A 21,634-nucleotide genomic window follows, 5' to 3' on the forward strand; every position below is an offset into this window, starting at 1 on the left:
TTCGCTTACACTAAGTGGCGTACACAAATTCGGGGAACATCTGATATATATATATATATATATATATATATATATATATATATATATATATATATATATATATATATATATATATATATATATATATATATATATATACATATATATATATGTGTGTGTGTGTGTGTAAACACACACACGACACAACACTGCGACAAAACCGAAGACGATGAAAAATCAAAGCAGCCTGGCTGGCCTCTCTTGTGTCTTGTCAATTGCTTCTCTGGAATTGCGGCGACCGACGATGTGATTATGAGGCACGCCGTAGTGGGGTCTCCGGATTACATTTCGATCCCCAGGCTATCCTTAACGCGCACCCCAATGCACGGGACACGGGCGCCTTTGCATTTCGCCTCCATCGAAATGCGGCCGGATTGGATCCGGCGACTTCGTGCTTAGGAGCGCAACACCATAGCCGCTTATTCACCACGGTAGGAATTATTTCTCTCTTTCTTGTAAATACATTATGCAAGTAGTTTTACACGCGTAATAGTATAATGATACGAAAACGATAATAAGGCTCTCATCTTAGTGATGGAACTGAAGAATGTCAATAACCAGCTTCAAATATAATCCCAATTCACTTGCCGTGTACCTTTATCTGCGGCGTGCCTTTGCACGGCATTCAAGTGTTGGCAGTAGGCGCCGTCGCATGCAGCACCATATCGAACAGAAATAGTTCATGGTTGTCCACTGTATAGCTGTGCGCATGCGCGCTCAAGCCAACCTCAGCATTCAAGTGCTTAGTAGCTGAGTATGCCATAAAAGAGCGCACATACTGTGTTTGCAGGCGCAAACACGTGTCCTAACCTTCACTGCCTTTCATCTGCTTTTGTACTGTTTTGTTTCCGAATGCACATTATACAAATTAGGTAGCCACTCTGTGCAGCAGTTATCAGATTTTCTGCCGTTACGTAGGCAGTGTATGGGCCTTCATGCGGACACTGCCACCATTTAATTAGGAATTACGGCTTTTTTTGTTGGCCGGTCAATTCTTCTCTCGGTCTCACAGTATTATTGGCTATATGCTTTTTGTGAGTTCATGTGCATGAGCTCCTAAATGACCTATTGCTGTGGAGTTTCATGCACTGCAGTTGCGTGCCAAACAGCAGGTGAAGCCACCTTAAGGCTCTATTTCTATCCTGTAGGTAATTTAGCACTGTCGCACACCTGTAATACCACATAAATATAATCGGTGCTACATACGCGAAGACCGAGTTTAGCGCCCGAGACGCTCGTGGTTGCACCGACCTTCGTTCAGCCCTCGGGAGCAGCGAAAGCTTACGAGTGACACGCGTCAATGGTGGAGAGACGGCGTACCTCCTGCGTGTCGGCGTGCGCGACAAGGCGTCCAGACGCGGAGCCGTCAGCGACTTGAGGCCAGCCGGTGCGCTGCGACAGCGTGCGGCGGCGTCCCCAGCAGCTCGTAGCGATCACCACGACGTGGCGCGGTCTCGTCGGGGCCGTGGCGACCGGCACGACGACGTGCGAGCGAGGCAGAGGCCACCGACGGTCAAACGAGGCGGCGCACGACAGTTGCGAACAGCGGCAGCGTCTTCGGCACGTGAGTCGTGGTGGTGCTTCGTCAGATCGGCGGCGCTCTGAGGTGGCGCGACGGGCGCGGACAGGTGGTCCGGATCTGTCCCCTCCTCCTCGGGAGCGCTGCCGCCCGACGGCCGAACCCGGGCCGGGGCGCCTCGCGGCGGCGGTGTCCGCTGGCGCGCGCACCAGTTGAGCGCGCCTGCGCTCGCCGGCCGGCCCCGCTCGCGGTGATCGGGTCGATTCGGCTGCGTGGGTGAGCAGCTCGAAGCGGCCGGGCTCTGGATGAGCGAATCCGCTGACGACGAATGAACTTCTGCGGCCCAAGGTCGCCGTATACTGACCAAGACAAACAATTCACGTGTTTTTGCCTTGGCGCCATTGGTCGAGGGGGGAAAAAAATATGGGGGTTTTACGCGCCAAAAAGACGACTTGATTATGAGGCACGCCGTAGTGGGGGACTCCAGAATAATTTAGACCACCAAGAGTTCTTTAACGTGCACCTAACTCTAAGCGCACGGGAATTTTCGCTATTTCGCCCGCATCGAAATGCGACCGCTGTGGCTGAGATTTGATCCCACGACCTCGTGGTTAGCCCAACACCATAGCCACTAAGCAACCACGGCGGGTTAGAGGAAAAGAAACGAGGGATCGAGAAGGGGTGCCCCGTAGAGAAGCATATGAACGAAGAGCAATACGCGGCACACAATTGTTCCAATCTAAACAATGTAATGCAGCACATGCGTACTCATAAATAAAAACACGTTTCTAGGAAGTTGCTAGCTACATAGCTAATGCACTAATCAGGCAAATATTTTGCTATGATTGGAGTGTGGTTGTGAGGAAAAAAGGCACTCAACTGTGTTATTTGAACTATCTTAACCAGGGCTATACAGAGATAGATGCTTCTGCAAGGCACGTTGTGGGGTGATGGATTGAGCTACTAAGTTAGAGGTGGTAAGTACAAAATTTGTAGCGAGAAAGGAAACGAGAGAAAGACAGCGAGATCATTTTTATGCACATGCTCTCTAAGAAGAAGCGATATCTTTTTATAATAATTAACAGCTGTCACATACACTCTTCAATCAATCAATCAATCAATCAATCAATCAATCAATCAATCAATCAATCAATCAATCAATTCAGTATCACTCTTCTCATCAGCACACAGACAAATCTTCGACGTTCATCTGCTCAACAAGCAAATTCCAAGATGAACCATATTTTCTCATTCTAGCTTTCCACAACGCACATACTTCATACGGCTATAGGCATGTCAAATCTGGGGGCAGAAACGTTTGTTTTGAATATCTCTTCGTGGCACACAAGCCACAAACAGTCTAACTATATCAACACTGTCACAGCTGCATATCCATGCGCGGTAGTCAGTCTGGCGGTACGAATGGCTTCCCTGTGGCTTTCTAGTTGCGACGTCCACCAACTTCTCAAATCCTGTCGATAGCCGAAGCAGCGTGATGAGCACGAGCCTAACGTGAAGTGCCGCACCTGAGTATTGCTGGGCAACTAAAATGATAAAGCGACCAACAGGACGCTGGAAAGGTCGAGGCCCACTCACCGCCTTGCGGGCGAACAGCGGATTGGACTGATAACGCTGTTCTACGAACGCAGCAGCTCGACAGATTATTAGGGATCAGCGTGACGCAATTAGGGCGGCGGACGCGGCTCTCGGACCGGACCAGCGCGCTCCAAACGGGGCCCCGCGCGGGTGCACAAACAGAATTAGCGAAGCGCGCCGCTTGCGAGCGCCGCATGCAGCGTCGACGAAGCTGGAGAGCGCCCGGCCGCCCCTCGTCCGCCGGCCGCGGTCGTCGTCGACACGCACGCGCTTCCTCGCAGCGGGGACCCTGGCTTCCGAGGACGCGTGCCCTCCCGAGGCTTTGCAAGAGGACTCGGCACCGCTCTTACAAAGAGCTGAAAGCGCGCGTCCTCCACGGTTCCAGTTAATTACACGTTCAGTGCTTTCCTTTTTTCTCGATCCTGCCGCTTCTCCGAGTCCCGCCCTGTCGACGGGCGTAGTCACGGCCAGAGCGGGCGATGTTGAACGAACGAGTTCCTCCGCAGTGCATATTGGGTCGAGTGGTCGGCGGTTGATGGAAACTCGAGTGCTGCGCTTCAGCCCTCCCGTGTTTTGGCACGGCGGAATGCCCTTGGGGCTGCGCCGAAACGTCTGCTGGAGGTTCCATGATTTGGTGTAACGTGAGTACTAACATGCCCTGGCAAGTTAATAGCCAGCAGCAAATACTCAGTGCGAGTGCAAGAAGAAGAGAAAGATATAAGCGAAAGGCAGGGAGGCTAACGAGGACTGAGGCCAGTTGGCTACCCTGGAATGGGGGAAGGAAAGAAACATATTAAGAAAAACAGAGTCTGTAGGGAGTTGATGAGCACTGGAGTTGCCGACGTAATATAATTCTTAGCTCTATGTCACAAATGGTGTCCGGTCGCCTTCAGGAATCGCAGCAACGCTCTTGTGGCTTTCTGCGGCTGTGATATGCAAGACCATGGTTCCAAGAGTATAGAATAATATACGCAGCACAGGTAACACGCACAACACGGTGACTTGATCATTCCTATTCGGTGCGTATTGTGTGGAGAGGGCTACTTAGCTGTTGCACTGCGTACCTACCCTGACTGTAACGTTGGCATACGGAATTTAAGAAGATATTGTGGGAAATATATCCTTGACATATAAAATTGAGCATAGACGAGAGTATCCTCTAGAGAAGCAAGACAACATAGGTTCTGCTTTTTCTCCTACAAAACTATGTAGAAAAAATATGCGACATTATATATCGAACTGTACCAGATTATCAAGAGCCAAGGACGACGCAGCACTGTATTTCTACGACTACATATTCTTCTATCACGACAACAAAAAAAGACATGTTGCTAAACCCGTGAAACAAATTCAAGAGCACTTACAAGCGTGCCGTCAGATTCAGGGGCTATAGTCGCGTATTTGAGCGTAAAAAGATCAGGAGGCGACGATGTCGCAGCCCTGCTTTCTTTTGCAAATATCCACGTTAGCGGGACGTGGAAGCTGCTGAAATGAATCAATTAACGAATCCAGAAGTACGACGTTCTAGACGAGACAGTATAGCTTTTTGCAGTGAGCGCCGACGCGGGCTTTGCAGGTTTGAGAGATCTCTAATTTTTATGTCGTTTCATTGCAGTCTTTCGATGTTTTTCGCCACTAATGCATGACGCTGGCGCATGGTGTTGATGGAATGACGATGGCATAATTACGACAGCGTGACGACGATGCAATGACGATCGCGCCTTCCTTCCAGCGTCGTCATCAGGCCGTCGTCGCCGTCGACCCACTGTGTTCATGCCGTCGTCCTGCCACTGTCATCAAACCATAGTAATTTTGTTTCTTTTTGCCAGTCATGCGCCTACGATATTATTCTGCTTTTTCGCTAAGATTCGCTGCCTTAAAACAGCTACTGGACCCGCGACTAACGAACAACCATCAATAGCGTGCTCATGCTGGTTCGAGGGAGAGTTGGCAAGCAATGGGAAGCGTTGGTCAGCTGTGTAGAAAAAAGCTTTTCTTCTTTTTTTTAGGAGTGTGAGTGCATGGGTGGGTGAGTACGCACATATATTTGAACGCAATATGACACTCTGCGCCAAATTTCTGTGCTGGAGTTTCGACTTTTCATTCGTTCTGTTCAAACACGCACAGTTTTGTTTGAACTGTACCGTAATTGCTTTTCTGGCATGCATTACGATTGCTTTAGGTTGAAATGTGCGTTGTTCTACATCTCCATTGGGCTTTAATGTGGTATATCTTTATTTTTCATAAGAATGCCTACCCGAATAATTAAAAAAGAAAGCCCTTCTGAATTTCCACGGTGTGGTTGTGCCCTTGCGGACGAAGACACATCTCACCATTTCCTAGAATGCCCGCATTATAATACAGTCATGCGACAACTTGAATCTCCACTGACGACATTAAATCGTAGGCCTTTAAGATTAACCAAATTTTTCGGCTCATAACAAACAAGAGCCACGTAAAGGAACATTTGAAATATAAAATTGAAAAGAATTATTGAACATAGCGGGAATGTTGGGTGTTATTAAGAATGCGTTTATTTATACTGTCGGTTAATATGTCACGTGATATTGCTGCTGTTCGCACTGTTAAGTTTGTGAGTTTTTTTGTAATACCGGGGGGCTGTGTTGTTTTGACAATAGAATTTCATGCAATAATTACTATCGGCAAACTGTGGCGCTAGTGTCTACGGGAGACGAAAGCGGGGCGCTTCAGCCATCCCGGGAATGATAATTGTTATATTGCGTTGCCAAAAGTTCATCTTTATTGCTTTAAACGGTTTCGTGACTTTGCAAACTGATCATTTTGAACAAAGTACTGCGTTATCAAAAATAATTGAATCAAAAGCTTCCGACGGGCGGATTTGAACAAACGACTTCCAGCATACAAGCCAGCTATTGAAACCTTTACGCCAAGGATGCATGCGCTGGCAAGCGGGTGTTCTGCAAACCAGCTCGTTAAGACGCTTGGCGCATTTAAACTTCGCCATCTCGATTTTGCCATCTCGACAGGCGGAACCCTGCAATTAGAAGCGATTAGACATGTTCTCAAAGGCTTATTGCGTTTTGCATTTACAAAACAGTATATATTGCTTTGAAATCGACGCATGTAAAGGTAGAGTAAGCAAAGTAAACAAAACTACAATAACTTCAGAAGCCGCGAGCGGAAAAACCATGCGAATCCGTGTACTGACCGTCTGTGCCACGTTTGCTGAACGATCGCTGCGTTTCCTCTGGTAATTATTGAAGGAAACTCGGTTGCTAAAGAAAGTAAAAGTTCTTTTTTTTATGCGACGTGAGTTGTTTGGCTGGACACAATATGCCAGCCCCAAAACTACGCTTGTTTCTCGTACTTCATCATGTTTCTCATACTTCAGCATGAGCGGGCAAGGAAGCACCGCGGTTCGCACATGACTTGTGTGCCGGACAACATGCCCAAGTTCATGATTTACAACGCCGCTGTATTATTATTTTTGTTGCACTGTCTATACTCTGGTAATAATGAATTCAAGCTTTGCTATCAGATCGCATTGTTCGTGCTGCTATTGGTTAACTAGACGATGAGCAAAACGAGAACAAAGTGGAAGCGGAAGCCAACGTTTCGACAAGTCGACTACTCTTTTTAAAGGCGACATATACTTTCGTCGCCAAAGTATATATAGGAAGAAACCCCACCTGTATATACTGTGGCGAGGAAAGCATATTTAGCCTTGAAAAAGCCAAGTACACTTGTCGAAACTTTCGCTCCCCCTTTCACCTTGTTCTCGTTTTGCTCATTGTCTTGAATTTTCATCTCCCGCCTTCCCTCTGTTTTATTGGCTAACACTTTATAGTGGGTATGAACCACTAGTCATGAGGTCAATAACGACTGGCCGAGTTGCCAGGGAACAGCCGTGCGAACGATGCAATCGGTAGCTCTGGCGTTAAGGAGCAAACTAGGCCAGAATATTTTCATGATTTTACACTTCGTGAATTACATGTGACGGGCCATAGTTTAACTCTGAGAAGTGCGCCACTCGAAAACGCAGAGGGTTAGTGGATTGATGCACGCCAGACAAGTCCAAAAGTGCCGTCTCACCTTCGCTACAGAGACTGCATGCTTTGTTAGGCATGCGCGCCCGCGGCCGTAATCAGCCGTATACTGCTTGCAAGTGTACAACAGCCGACAATGTAGCGACGGTGAGGCACGAGGCGAACAAGAACGCAGCCACTCGTTACAAAAAAAAAAGAACGCCAGGAGAGGCCATCCCGGTGGTTGACATAATCTTCTTTCCGTCTGGGGAGCAACAGATAAAGTCCGGGGAGCGGGCGGCTTTGCGGGCTCGCCCGTCAAAGTGTCAGAACGGGGAGCGCCGCCGCAGCTCCCAAACCTCGCGAGTTGCGCGCACGCCACGACCCAAGCGAGGCACAAAGCGTGCCTGCCAGCTAAGCCGCGGGCAGCAGAGAAGAGTGCGGCAGACCGCGCGGATCCGCCAAGGAACGGCAGGGCGAACTGTCGCGACACGCGGGGTCACATATCACACGTCAGTTTGCAGCCGACTGCGCTGCAAAGTAGATCGTGCGACGAGTGGAGCGCATCGGAGACTTCGCCTGCCACATCGGCGACGGCAAATGAGATCTTATGGCCGAGACGTCCCGAAGAAGGGGAGAAGGAAATTCGCACTGTGTACGTGCGCATTTCCAAACTCGGGTGCCCTTCTCGGGGCCCGCAATTCTTTTCGCCCACTATTTTGTTTTTATCCACCGCAGTACTTTGCTGCGCCCTATTTCAGGTACGGTGTGCACGACCCAAACGTCGGCGCCGCAGTGAAAATTCGCACAAATATAACTGAGCATCGACCACAGGCGTGAAATTTATGTATTTTGCTTCGGAGGCAATAGTGGAGAAAGCGTCGGCACAAGATTTAAGAATGCACTTCTTTTGTGCGAAAAGCTGAGACGACGCCCTCGCGAAGTTGCTGCTCTACGCTGCCAGTTCTCCCTTCCTTTCGTCACCGCGAGGTTGTAAAGCTCGATCTTGAGGTTTTCGTTAAGGTCTGTCTAGAATGGCGTAAATATCTGTGTTTGCAATCTCTGAGACGGAAATTCAAAGAAAGAACGCGCTTGCTGTGGGAGACTCATATCAAGGCAAAAACAACTAAACAAGGGCACTGACACTCAGTGCGCTGGCTATCACTAGGGTAAACTTGGCGAGGAACAAGACAAATAAACTGCTCCTTTATGCGGACGCACAAGCCAGCGTCGACAGCCCTGCGCTGCATGCGAGTGACTGAAGCAATTACACATTTGCCTACGAATATTACACACAGACCTGCACGCACCCACACACACGCATGGGTGCTCGTTCCCTAAAGCAGTTTGAAGTTACTGCCGTCCTTCAATTTAGGTGTGGATGTTGTAAGCACTGTTGAACTGCTTTACTTAAAAGCCTGAACAACCATTATCAGGTAACCAAGCTCCCGGAGCCGAAGTGAACACTGCGATGGAGAAGCCGATTTTAAACATCGCCGCAGTTACTTAAACTTATTTATTTTATTTATTTACAATACTGCCAGTCTCTACTGAGACCATAGCAGGAGGGCATTATATATATGTACATGAACAAAGAACACTGATAATGTTAAGTATCAATACATGTATAACGTCAGTTTTGCACCTTAAAACATAAACAATTTTCACTACAAAAATGCATACATCAAACACAAGTACATGCGAACTTTCAAAAAAAAAAACAAGAAATGGCAATTGAGGTATTCTACGCTGCATACCATACTACATACACAGAGCACAAGTACATGTGGTTTGCACGATCAATAATAGTACTGGCAATTTTAACCTGCTAAACAATTTTTTCAATTTTTAATTCAAACTGAGACAGCGACTCTGTGTTAGTGGTGAGAGGTGATAACATATTCCATTCACGGATGGCAACCGGAAAAAAAGGAATATTTAAACACATTATTATTACATTTATATTCTACTAAGGTGTTTGTGTGTTTGTGCCGGTAGGTCGTGTTTGTGAATAAGAAATATAATTTGAAATGTCAATTTTGAAAGAATTATGCAGAAGTTGATAAAGAAATTTCAAACGTGCCTGTTTCGCTCGTGCTTCGAGCGTAAGGAGCCCAGAAATTGCTAGAAGATTAGAGGGAGAGTCTTCACGTCTAAATTTGTTATGGATAAATCGAATGGCCTTCCTTTGTATTGTTTCTATTTTCTTTATATTTGTTTGGGTGTGGGGGAACCATACAGTGTTGCCGTATTCGAGGATCGGCCCAACGAATGTTTTGTATGCTAGAAGTTTGGTTGACAAGGGTGCGAGTTGAAGTGATCTGCGAAGGAAAAATAACTTTTGCATAGCAGATGAGGTAATGTGGTGAATATGCTCGTCCCACCTTAGGTCTGACGTTATTGTTAAGCCTAGATATTTATATTATTGTACTTTAGTCAAAACTGTACCATTTATAGTGTAGCAAAAGTCGGAAGATTCTTTTTTCCTCGTTATGGTCATACATGCCGATTTTTTTACATTGATTATCATCTGCCAGTCTGAGCACCATTCCGCAATACTACTAAGTGATTTGTTAAGGGAGTAGTGATCTTGATCATTTGTAATTTCTCTATAAATGATACAGTCATCCGCGAATAACTTTATTTTACAGTCTATGTTAGAGGTTATATCATTAATATACACGAGAAGTAACAAGGGCCCAAGCACGGAGCCCTGTGGTACTCCTGACGTAACTGATACTATATCTGATGTTGTATGTTCGAAAATAACAAACTGACACCTATTAAACAAAAACCCACGAACCCAAGCAACAGTTTCTGTGTCTCCGATAATGCTTTTTAGTTTATTTATTAGTTTGGTGTGACAAACACAATCAAACGCTTTAGAAAAATCAAGTAGGATTAGGTCCGTTTGGCCATGATTGTCAATACCCAACGCGAGATCGTGTATGACTTCTGTTAATTGAGTTATGGTCGATAAACCCCTGCGAAAACCATGCTGGTTAGGGGACAGGATGCCTTCGTTTTCAAAAAAATTGTTAAATGTTTTAGAATTATATGTTCGAGTAGTTTGCATGCCATGCTCGTTAACGATATTGGTCTGAAATTTGATTCATCGGATTTATCTCCCGACTTGTAGATCGGAATAATTTTAGCTATTTTCCAATCTTTGGGTAGTTTTGATGTCGATAGGGATTTACGGAAAATAAGGCCGAGGTATTTGCTGCACCACTGTGCGTACCACTGCACCACTGTGCGTACACGCGAATATGAGAATGCACGATGATCTAAGTCATCTTTCGATGAGGTAGGGCAAATAGCGCGATCAAATAGAAGATCATAAAGATCCGGAAGCATTCAAGTATACTGCCACGATTTGTTTGCCGCACCCAGGTCCATAATAAACAACTGAGTTTACGATGAGTACATAAGAAGCAATAGATAGGTAAAAAAGTAAGAGAAGGCTTCTGCCGTTATTGCGTCGGCGTCATTTGACAAATATGAAGTTATCAATCCTTCTGCAAGTCATTATACGTTTTAATATTACCTATAGCAAAATGAATACAGCAAGTATTCATTCTATCCTTCAACAACCAAACCATCCATGACTGTAATCAACAGTCTACAATGAGTCGACTTCTGTCTATCCAAAGCAGCAACTAAAACGAAAATCTGACCTAAATTTATTTCCCAACAGATAGCGACACTGGTCCTCCTTCCCATGCTTGTAATATGCACGGATGCCTCACTTTTTTTTATAGATTCTCTATTTCGTCGTAACGTACTTACATCACTTTTTATTTGTCTTATTTAATAAGGGATTTCACGTTTTGCTGCAACAGCGTGCTAATATAACATGTTTACCGCAAAGATAATTCTGGCGGACATGGGAGTTCCCCGAAAATGAATACATTAATTTGACTGCATGTGATATTGTTGTAATTTTCGGCACATGGCATGCGATGGCCTTTCGTTTGCAATGCGAAGCTGTGTTGATGCCTCGATTGAGTGGTTTAAGACGAAGGAACCTGACTTGAATACCCAGAGTGTCACCAATGTTTCCTTATTTTAAAAACTGTGTTTTGGGTTCACGTCATCGTGAAAAGATCGAGTAGGCAATGTCATCTACACATTTCGTGGGCGCCAACCTCTGGGCGCATTGCTCGGGCGTAGTAGAAGGTAACCGTGTTGTTGTAGCAAGCGCCGAAGCCCTCTCGTTCGTTATTAAGCGTTCAATAAAAAGAAGAATTGGTATGCAATACAATGCCAATACAACAACAACACAATACAACAGCAACTTGCTGTTGTTTGGGCTCACTGCCGAGGGAAGTAATGTGTCCGTCGTCAATGAGTCCCTACATTCGGCATGCTTGGCACAACGAAAAAAACAGCGAAGCCAACAATGATTGAATGGCACTTTTCGCTATCTCTACACTGATTAAAAACATAAAACAAAAGATAAAAAAACTGCATATCGGAAGATAGCCTCGAGAAGGACCGCTTTTGCTATCTATGTCTGTGCTACGATGCGTATGTAGTTGTTTTGTTTTATTGCTTCTGCTAACATTTCTTTCAATTGTTCAGCTATTAGGGACATAAAATTTATCCGCTCTCGCTTGAATCCCAACATCAAAAGAAACAAAAAAGGCAGTAGCTTTTACTCCTCGGGACGCCCTACGACATCGTTACTAATCCGTCTAAAGATACCAGCCCGACAAGAAACTCGCACACTGTCTAGCGCATCGTTTCTATTTTTCTGTTATTAATACTGGTCGAATCAAATAAGTTCTCGTTTGTAGAGGGCAAACGGCGGCGTACGCAACAAAAAGTAAAGCCTGGTGCCACGTTCTCGCCCATGATATCTCGCCTTCAGTATCGTCGTTTTCGCGAGTGTTCGAGTGAGCAAACGAGGGGCGCGAAATACTGGCCCGTCGCCCGGCGACGCGCAGCGGCGGCAGCCGTGCCTTCTTCGCATCGGCAGCGGCCTGCGCCTGCAGGTCACATGCATTTTGGAGGAGGGCCCCATCCTTTTTTGACGGCCCAGCGCCGTGACACAGCTGCATTCAATATTGAGTCCACACTCTCGCCATCGCTCCAATTCACTCAGCGTTTGACCACCACGCTGAAACGGTGGGCATCCCCCACGGCGCTTTCCCCATTGCGTTGTCAGGCAGCTGGCCTCTTCCCGGAACTGTCCGGCCAGGCATTCTCACCTCCGTGTTGGGGAGGAAACAAGCACGCTTTTAGCGCCTGCATGTCCTCCGAACACGTGCGTGGTACGCAGGGGGACAAAACGCAGCGGCGCTGTTTTTATGTCACGCTCGCCGAGTTTGGCACTCTCGACCGCACGTACAGCGACGACACGGTGGTTGGAGGCAGCTTGGGAGGCCCGCCGCATGACGATGGTTTCGGGGATGCGCACGCTAAACATTTTAACACCCTAGAGGGTGTAAATTAGTTTTGTCGCAAGACGAGCAGCTTATAGATGTTAATACAAGCACCCTTGTTAGAAAGATGCTCATAAGGCAGGGGTCTTTCATTGAAGTATGAGTGAAGTGAGACGAAAATATCGCCCTGAATTCAACACAGTTGCCACTATTTACGAGTTGTTTATAATCATCACTACGTAAACTGGATCAAAGGAGAACCGATTGATCTGTAAATAGGTCACAGAAGGAATGCACAGCGCTAGATTCGAGCCCAGGAACTTCAAGTGGAAGCCAGAAAGTGTATCCACTGGGCTACACAAAATCCATGTTGCAGCTCTTCGAGTAATGGTACCTATAGGTATAAATTGTCCGGAAACTCAAATTGCTTCATTTCACCACAAGCCTTGGACCAGGTCGCATCCTGTGTCACAGAAAGTGCATTCGTTACGCTTGAAGCCTAAAGTCCTTATAGCTGCAAGGACAGTTTTCAATGGCAGCGAGCATGCTAGAGGGTGTAAGAGCACTTTTCGTGTACATATATATATATAGAGAGAGAGAGAGAGGGAGGGAGGGAGGGAGGGAGGGAGGGAGGGAGGGAGGGAGGGAGGGAGGGAGGGCAGGCAGGTTAATTCGCGTATAAAGTGCACATACACATTTTGAATATAGGGCGCTTAAGGGTTTTGTATTCTATCCGCCTTTCCGCATTGCGTTGTCTTTTTCAAGTAACTGGACATTTCTGTATATTCCAGTCTTTCTATTTCATTCGTTACGTTTTCATTCGTTCGGCCATGCAGATACGTACCTGCGTCATTTACTTTGCTAGTTTATTGTCTGTAATTAAACTTGCTGTGACTGTCCCGCTTGCTCAATGTCATTTATGAGGCCTCAAACTATAATAAATAAATAAATAAATAAATAAATAAATAAATAAATAAATACACAGAGTGTGTAGATTTTAGAAACACCCATTGAACTTCCTCATGGGTGGTAATTTTCTCCTTATCTGATAATCGTCGCGCATAAACCTTTATTATTTGGTTGGTTGGTTGGTTGATGTGTTTATTACAGCCGATGTTATCGGAGAAAGTGCCGGCAATTCCTCCTCTTTCTTTTTGATAGAATGGCTGTTTAATGGATGTAATAGAGCGCGTAATGTTGAAAAATGGCGTTTTGTACCCGTCAGGCTGCTCAAGTGCATGGAGGAAGGAATATTAAAGGAGGGAGCATGCCGCAACGCGATTGAAGCCAACCTGGTGACTCAAAACGCGATTGCACGGCAAAGTTCGCGGTTGGCTTTAGTGTTCTCGCCGTAGTTCCCGCTCTGCAGGAAGAGCCACGGCAGGCCAGCTGAACAAGCGCGCACCGAATAAAAACTACTGGCATATATCTGCTGGGAACAAAACGTCCCGGCAAATCTCGATTCTTGCTCCGTGATCTGAATGAATGAAGGAATGTTTGATGTTTAATGGCGCAAGTGCCAGTTATCGCCAAAGAGCGCACTGCCCGTGGTAATGAGTTCGCAGTGTAGTTATGAGTTCTATGAAGTTGATGTGAAGTGGCTGTAAAGGGGCATAAATATGGTCGCTCTAAAGTGCGTAAAATCTGTGTGTAATAAGATTATGGCGATGAAAAATGACGTGTACTATGAGCATTAAGATGCATTGCGAAAGAATGATACGATATACAAAAAATGACAGAAGCTAAAAATGACTAGAGCACTACTGCCTCGTTAGAGCCCTTGAGACACAAGCGCCTGGAAGCATGTGCTATACAATACTGCTATCGCAGTGGCATCCTCTGAAGAGAGGAAGTGCTACGAACGTAAGGTACTAATAACATGTAGAATAACATCGTTCAAAAAACCGAACGCTGCATTGCTGTTAAAGAGCGGTTCTTTACCAAGGAACATAACCGGATGAAGTGGGACACAATAGTGGTATGCCAGAGGAAAATGTTTCTTTCTCTTACCTTCAGCTTCCCGACACTCCAGAAGAACGTGGAGAACCGTCAGCCTCTCTCCGCATCTACCACAGCATGGAGATTCATTTCCAGTAAGTAGAAAATTATGGGTACCAAATGTGTGTCCTATTCTGAGACGACAGAATAGGACATGTGTTCACCGCGATTTTGTTGCGGAGCGCCAAAAACCTAACTGTGGCTTAATCAAGTGGAGGTTATTATTTACTTCATTGTCCCACAAGTGTTGCCAGTGGCTTCGCAGTTTAGTTCGCAAAACAGGCTTGAGATCTCTGGTAGGAATAGCAGCGGTGGGATTAATAGCTTGCGATGTAATTGATGTGGCTATTTGGTCTGTCATCACAATACCCTCGATGCATCTATGGCCAGCAACCCAGCATATTGTTACGTATAGGAAGACGCAGACGAAAAGCTATATACAAGTATATTTACAAGGGAATACGCCGTACTTGGCCAAGAGGCAACAGCACGCGCTAGCCTCCAATCGTCGTTGTCTTCTCACTGCTCGCCTCTTCGTCATTGCAAATACTGTTCCGTAGCACTACCCCCGGCGGCAAAAGCGCCCTCCCGGAGCTGACTAAAGGTCGGACTCGGAAGCAGTGTAGTAGGCCTAGGGCCTACTGACGTGCACATCACTAGATGCCAGTGTAGAGGACGAGGTTCAACTCACAGGAGCAATTTCGTACGTCACAGGCGTCACCTGGCGCAGCACGCGGTACGGCCCTGTGTATCGCGAAAGGAGCTTTTCTGAAAGTCCGAAGTGACGAGAGGGCGACCACAGGAGCAGGAGCGCACCAGGCGAAAACTGTACGTCACGGTGGCGGCCGTTGTACTGACGCTGCTGCGTGGTTTGCGAGTCCGTCAGTCGAGCACGGGCAAGCGGGTGTGCATGGTCGGCGAGGGCCATGGCGTCGCGCGCATACTCGCTTGTTGAGATCGCAGCAGTAGGAAGTGCCGTGTCAAGGGGCAAGGTTTGTTCGCGACCGTATAGTAGATAAAATGGAGAAAATCCAGGCGGTGTCGTGCCGAGAAGAATTATGCGCGAATTTGACGTAAGTGACGGTCCTTGGAAACGTACTGGCACAGCATATCGGTAAGAGTATGGTTTAACCGCTCTGTCAGGCCATTGGTTTGAGGATAGTATGAGGTAGCCAGCTTGTGTTGAGTGGAGCAGAATGCACAATGTCAGCGATAACTTTCGAGAGGAAGTTTCGACCACGGTCAGTAAGCAGCTGTCGCGGGGTGCCATGAAGCAAGATAATGTCACGCAAGAGAAAGTCCGCGACGCCAGTGGCGCAACTGGTAGGGAGAGCCCGAGCGATAGCGTATCGGGTGGCGTAATCAGTGGCGACGGCTACCCATTGGTTCCCAGATGATGATGTGGGAAAGGGATCGAGGAGGTCTAATTCAACACGAAAGAACGGTTTCAAAGCGACCGTGATCGGCTGGAGATGACCGGCAGGTAGCACCTGAGGTGTTTTCCAACGCTGGCAGAGATCACGGGCAGCAACATAGCGTCGGGCGGAGCAAGCGAGACCAGGCCAATAGAAGCAATACCCCAAGATGTCCTGCAGTGGGTGCGTCATGCATCTCAGAGCACAGTATGTGGTAGATGTTTTGGCACAACAAGAAGAAGATCAGATCCGCCAGTGTTGTTGGGACGAGGAGCGTCGGCACAGGAAGATGTCGCTGGGGTGTTGGGCAAACGAGCAAAGTGCTGGTCGATACGTCGGCATTTAGCGAATTCCAGGCGGCGGCACTCTTTTATAACTGCATCCACCGTCTCCACGTTGTTGAAAACGAGCAAGTTGAAGGCGTCGTCGGCAATGCCTTTGAGGATGTGGGAAACCTTGTCTGACTCAGTCATATGTGTGTCAACTTTGCGGCACAGAGCCAAGACGTACTGAATGTAGGTGACGTAGGGCTCCGTTGACGTTTGCACACAGCTGGATAACGCCTTCTGCGCCTCAAGTTGGTGACCGTATGGGTTTCCGAACAAGTCTCGGAGCTTTTGCTTAAGCGAATCCCAACTGGTGAGCTCATCTTCGTGCGTCCGAAACCAAACTCGAGGTGTGCCACCGAGGTAAAAAACTACGTTGGCAAGCATGATAGTAGGGTCCCACCGGTTATTGCGGCTTGTTGCCCGCAGAGAGAGGCGTTGGACATTGCACTCCGATATTCTTGCTTGTAGTAGTAGTCATTCAGCCCTTGAAATCACGCAGCCTTTCTGCGTTTATTGAACATGTATTTTTGCGGCCAGACGGGCTGCCGTCTAACTTTCGATTTCAGCTCTTGGAGTTTACACGGAACATGACGGCGACGGCAGGAATGCGCCTGAAGTGTCCATGAAATTGCGATCGCAAGAGTAACAGAGCCCTATGGCCGATCACTTTCCGCAAAAGAAGAAGTATCAAAATCGAACTTTCACCACGCAAGAATTCACTGCTCCGCAACAATGTCTTTCTTTCTTTTGTGGAGCGGGGGCACCAAAGTGAAAAAAAAACGCAAATGAAAGCATGCTGGCCACAATCGAATTCCTACTGTGGGTATCTAGTGTGGCTACAGAAGGAATATCGAAGAAAACGTGAGACGCTTGGCCCACAGAGAACCAACCATACGCATACTGCTCGGTATCCTACACCAGCGCGACAAAAGACTTTCTCGAGGTGTTGCAATGACATGAAAGTGAAGGTGATGCCCTCAATCGGAGGCGTTGCAATCCGTCTGGTCCCCACTGTGATGGCGGCGAGCGAACTTTGTTTCTTTTTCTTGTCTGCTAGCCAGAAAGTGTCCAAAACTCTGGCAGGCCAAAATCCACTCGGCCAGAGAAAAACAAACGCGCACCAAAGTGCGTTGCGTGGTGGTCGGGGCAACACGAGAAAAACGCATGCGCTTTGGCTGGCTCCGGCAGCCCGCGAGTAGCGAGGACAAGAAAATTGAAGAGGCTGAATGCGTCCTCGCAAATAAAAGTCAGAGAAGAAAAAATAAATAAGAACACAGTTACCTTTGCTGGCTTTACAATCTAGACATTGATGCTTTGGCGTAGGTGAAAAAAAATGCTGATATTCTTTTCTGCGACATGACGGCGCAAATGAACCACAACAACGCTTCATCTCATAGAACCTAGCTGCGTGCTTTGTCAAATTGAATGATAGTGTGTTGATTTGGCTTGTCTGGTTTATGGCCCGATGTGCAATTTTAGAAAAGTCAATGCACCTTTCGTATCAAATATTTATAAGAAGATTAAACCCGCAAAGCTCCGTAATTAAAAATCTGTAGCACGACTTTGGAAATGTCAATGCACCTTTCGCATCAACAGTTTATGAGAACTTTTGATGCCCATAATGTTTCGCAATTTAAATCCATGCCCTCCGTAGAGTGCGCGGCTTCCGCGAGATGCCACGATGAGCCCGCTCACCATCAAAACACCCTTGAAACTTTATGCTCGGATGGCGCTCCTTGCGTTATGTGACTCCAGGTGCAAGGGAGTTACCACGAAATCAAGCCCGAGTTCGGAATGTTCGCGCCGAAATGTCTTTTGAGCATAAAAAAAGACATTCTAAACAAAATCCAGAATGATATCGGGCTCCGTGGTTGTTTTGGTCGGCGGTGCTTGACAGCACGAAAAAATTTTGGGGGGGAGGGGGTGCTGAAGCCCCATAAGTCCCCCCCCCGAATACGCCCCTGGTATGTATGTATGTATGTATGTATGTATGTATGTATGTATGTATGTATGTATGTATGTATGTATGTATGTATGTATGTATGTATGTATGTATGTATGTATGTATGTATGTATGTATGTATGTATGTATGTATGTATGTATGTATGTGTGTGTGTATGTATGTATGTATGTATGTATGTATGTATGTATGTATGTATGTATGTATGTATGTATGTATGTATGTATGTATGTATGTATGTATGTACCGTACGTACGCATGTAATTGTCACTTGACACATACCTCAGAAATACTAGAAGAATGTTTGTATCTAATTACAAATTTTCTTTCATCGCGTGTAGGGAACCCTTCCTTCTTTCTAGCCCCTCTATTTTAGTTTTAGGGGGATTGGACTTCTCTGACACTACTTAATGATTCACATAAAAACATATATGTATTACAATAGATAGCGCAAACGCTAGAAAGCCGGATGAGAAATCTGAAACTGTCTTGTTGGGAAATTTACAGAAATGATGTAATGGTTCTACATTGTTAACGTCGGGTTCATTGGTTAGCTAGTTTTTCATACAAGTTTGCTTAAAATATTGCAATTCCAGCTAATTAACAAAGTTATAAAGAGTCAAAACGAATGTGGTGAATGGTTGCAAGCGTTGTGAAATGAATCAGGCAAGCGTTAGAAACAAGCCACCCTAAGATTACGAACTGTTAATCCGATAACTTGTAGTTTTGTAACTCAGTGCTTCAGTTGCTTTCACTAGAGAGAGATAGATAGAAAATGATGCATAGAAAGGCAGGGAGGTTAACTAAAGGCAGTTCTGGTTGCCTGCTTTCACTAACTGTAATCTGTAGCCAAGGTGCCGTGCTGTCGATTATAAAAGGGCGCGGAACTCTCGTCAAAGGCTCGCCACAGCTTTTTGTCACATGCGCTCCTTATCTGTGATGAAAGAAAATGAAAGAAATAATGAAAGAAAGTAATTTGAAATGTGGATTTGGTGAATGAGTGGAAAAATGGCGGCGTTTACAGCAACAGAAACAATGAAAAACACGAGGCAGGTTGAAATTGCCTCGGGTCTCCTTGCACGCTCCTCAACTTCCAAGTACATCGTCAAGCAGACAGACCCCATCCTCTTGTGCACTGACGCGGACGTATATCCTATTTCCGACGGGGAATAACAGTCCAACATTCTTTGTTCAGCGAGTTCGCAACTCTTCGACACTACACATGTGTGTTCAAAGAGGGCTCGACCTCACTGAATGGCTGTTTCAGCGAGGGGCATTTCCTTCCCATCTTTAATATAAGAGCCCCGAAGCAATTTCGTAGTCTCCAATAGCCTCTCAGGAACATATCATTTTCGGCTTTCTTTTCTCTCGTTGCTATTGCCCTCGTCCTGCGGCAATTCTACTTTGCTGTAGAGGCTAGCGCAGGCTGTTATTCAACTGCCTTAGCTCAATACGTTTGCGCGAGAAGATGTAATCATTCCTTGCTGCTGCTTTCCAAGTATACGTGCTATTTTGTTTCTTTGCTGTATCCCAGTGGGTTTGTCGCCCTTGTCATACTCAGGTTTTGCAACGGATTTTTTTTTTGTCTCATAGAACAATGGTACTGCTGGGCAGCTGTGCAGTATAGCTAGTTGAGTAGCCAAGATCAACACATGCTTTCTTTCTCCATTGAACTTCGTTCATGCTCGGTCACTGTCCAAAATATGTGCATTGGCAATATTCCTGTCCACGCACTGTTTTTATTACGCCTGTACATTCATCCGAAAGGTGGCGAATTCGCCTGCAGTACTTCTCCGATTTATACTGTATAGATTATCTGCTCAGCGTTTCTATTATTTTTCTTGGCATTGCAGTACAGCTTGAACACATAATGCGTCAATTTCTGTTCACTATAATTAAAATATTGTCTGCGTATAGCTAGTTGACAGACACATATGAAGGAATTCTTTGTTTCACATGGCTCGGATTCTCTTTTGGAATACGCTTGATGTGTGAACGGAATACATAGCAGGAGACAAAATTATCGCGTTTCATTCGTTCGAATAACTTTATTGAGTGCCCTGCAGTTTTGTGGGGTCAAGAGTTGTTGGCTCTTGGCGGCTTCCTCGGCTGATAAAAAAAAAAGCCTGATTGATTGAAGTATTGACAGTGGGTAATTGATTATTGCTCCTTTCAGTTTGTAGGACCTGTGCTAACAACATGCAGCTCATGTTCCACACAACATCAGTGGCATGCGGCAAACCTTAAGAAAAGCTCGGCACAGACCACTGCCCGTAAAAACACAAGCCGCACAGACGAAGCACTCCTGACCACCTGTCTTGTTCCCTCGCTAAATAACTATCTCCTCCTGAGCATGAGCGCCCTGAATACTGTTCCAGCGTCGTTCGTCTGAAAGTGCGATCGCCACAGTGAAGTAAAAAGAACTACCGGTTTGTTGCTGCAAAGCCTTTCACTCCCGCAGTCCGATTCCATCAGTCCGCAGCTGGGTATTGGTGGCGGGGCTCCCGTGAGCATCGGGATTGCTGGTTGCGAAGCAACCGCTGCTGGAGCAGCGAACGCCCAACGGGACAAGTCTCAGACGCTGGCAGCGGAATAACAGCGCGCCGCCGCAGCCGCTTGGGGACGCAATCAAAGTGCCGTTAAGCCTGCCCCAGGCGTCCAACGCCGCCTCCTCCACGCGTCGCTCGCTGTGGCAGCGCTGAAGACACACGCACACACACGGCCAAGAAGCAGCACTAGCGCTCTGCATCTTCATCCGCTATGGTGCCCATCAAACTGTGATCTAGTCGTCTCCGGCGAGGAAAGGAAAAAGAAATTCTCAGATTGCTAAGACTTTCTTTCGCGTGTTCACTTATGTCGGGGCCTTTTTCTTCTTTACTCTTTCAGAGGTTTAAAAGAACTTGAAAGCAGGGAAGAAAAAATAAACGACAAGGAGTCAGGCTTTACTTTTCTGGAGTGGTGAAAGAGGTCGAGCGCTGGGTTGTCGACTTGTGTATGAATACGACTGCTGGTAGAGATGTATGCGTGCGCCGCACTCAGCACGAAGGGACTGTTTACATTTCCGGTCAAAATTGAAATGTAGCGCATGTTCTTCACGGCGAAGCTACGTTTTTATTTAAGCATGAAATTTGACGACGAAGTGCTCTTGATTCTTTGCGTTATTTAGAACTTATTATGGAAACTGTAAATTATCTTCTCTAGAAAGCTGCTTCAGTAAAAAAAAAAGACAGGTTGCATGCATGTACTTTCATTGTAGTTTCACTGCATCCTTGTTTGACTGCATTATTGCTTGACTTTTGAGAAGCTGAGCAGGTTCTAGCGGGCGCTCGAGTGTGTGAAGGCAGAAGGTGAAACGTGTGTTACAGTTCCCAGATGAGCAATTA

General features: G+C 46.4%; 1 protein-coding gene across 1 annotated transcript in view; it reads right to left on the reverse strand.

Annotated features, from left to right (window-relative positions):
* bru3 (bruno 3) overlaps nucleotides 1-21,634 on the reverse strand; it is a 1,518,741-nt gene that overhangs the window by 731,872 nt on the left and 765,235 nt on the right. The window contains exon 1 of the mRNA XM_070537813.1: nucleotides 1,360-1,642. The gene's annotated coding sequence lies outside the window, so the exon portion shown is untranslated. Of the gene's footprint in view, nucleotides 1-1,359 lie in introns of the transcript that reaches the window.

This window comes from Dermacentor albipictus, chromosome 4 (genome assembly GCF_038994185.2).
Source record: "Dermacentor albipictus isolate Rhodes 1998 colony chromosome 4, USDA_Dalb.pri_finalv2, whole genome shotgun sequence".
Classification (NCBI taxonomy): Eukaryota; Metazoa; Arthropoda; class Arachnida; order Ixodida; family Ixodidae; genus Dermacentor; species Dermacentor albipictus.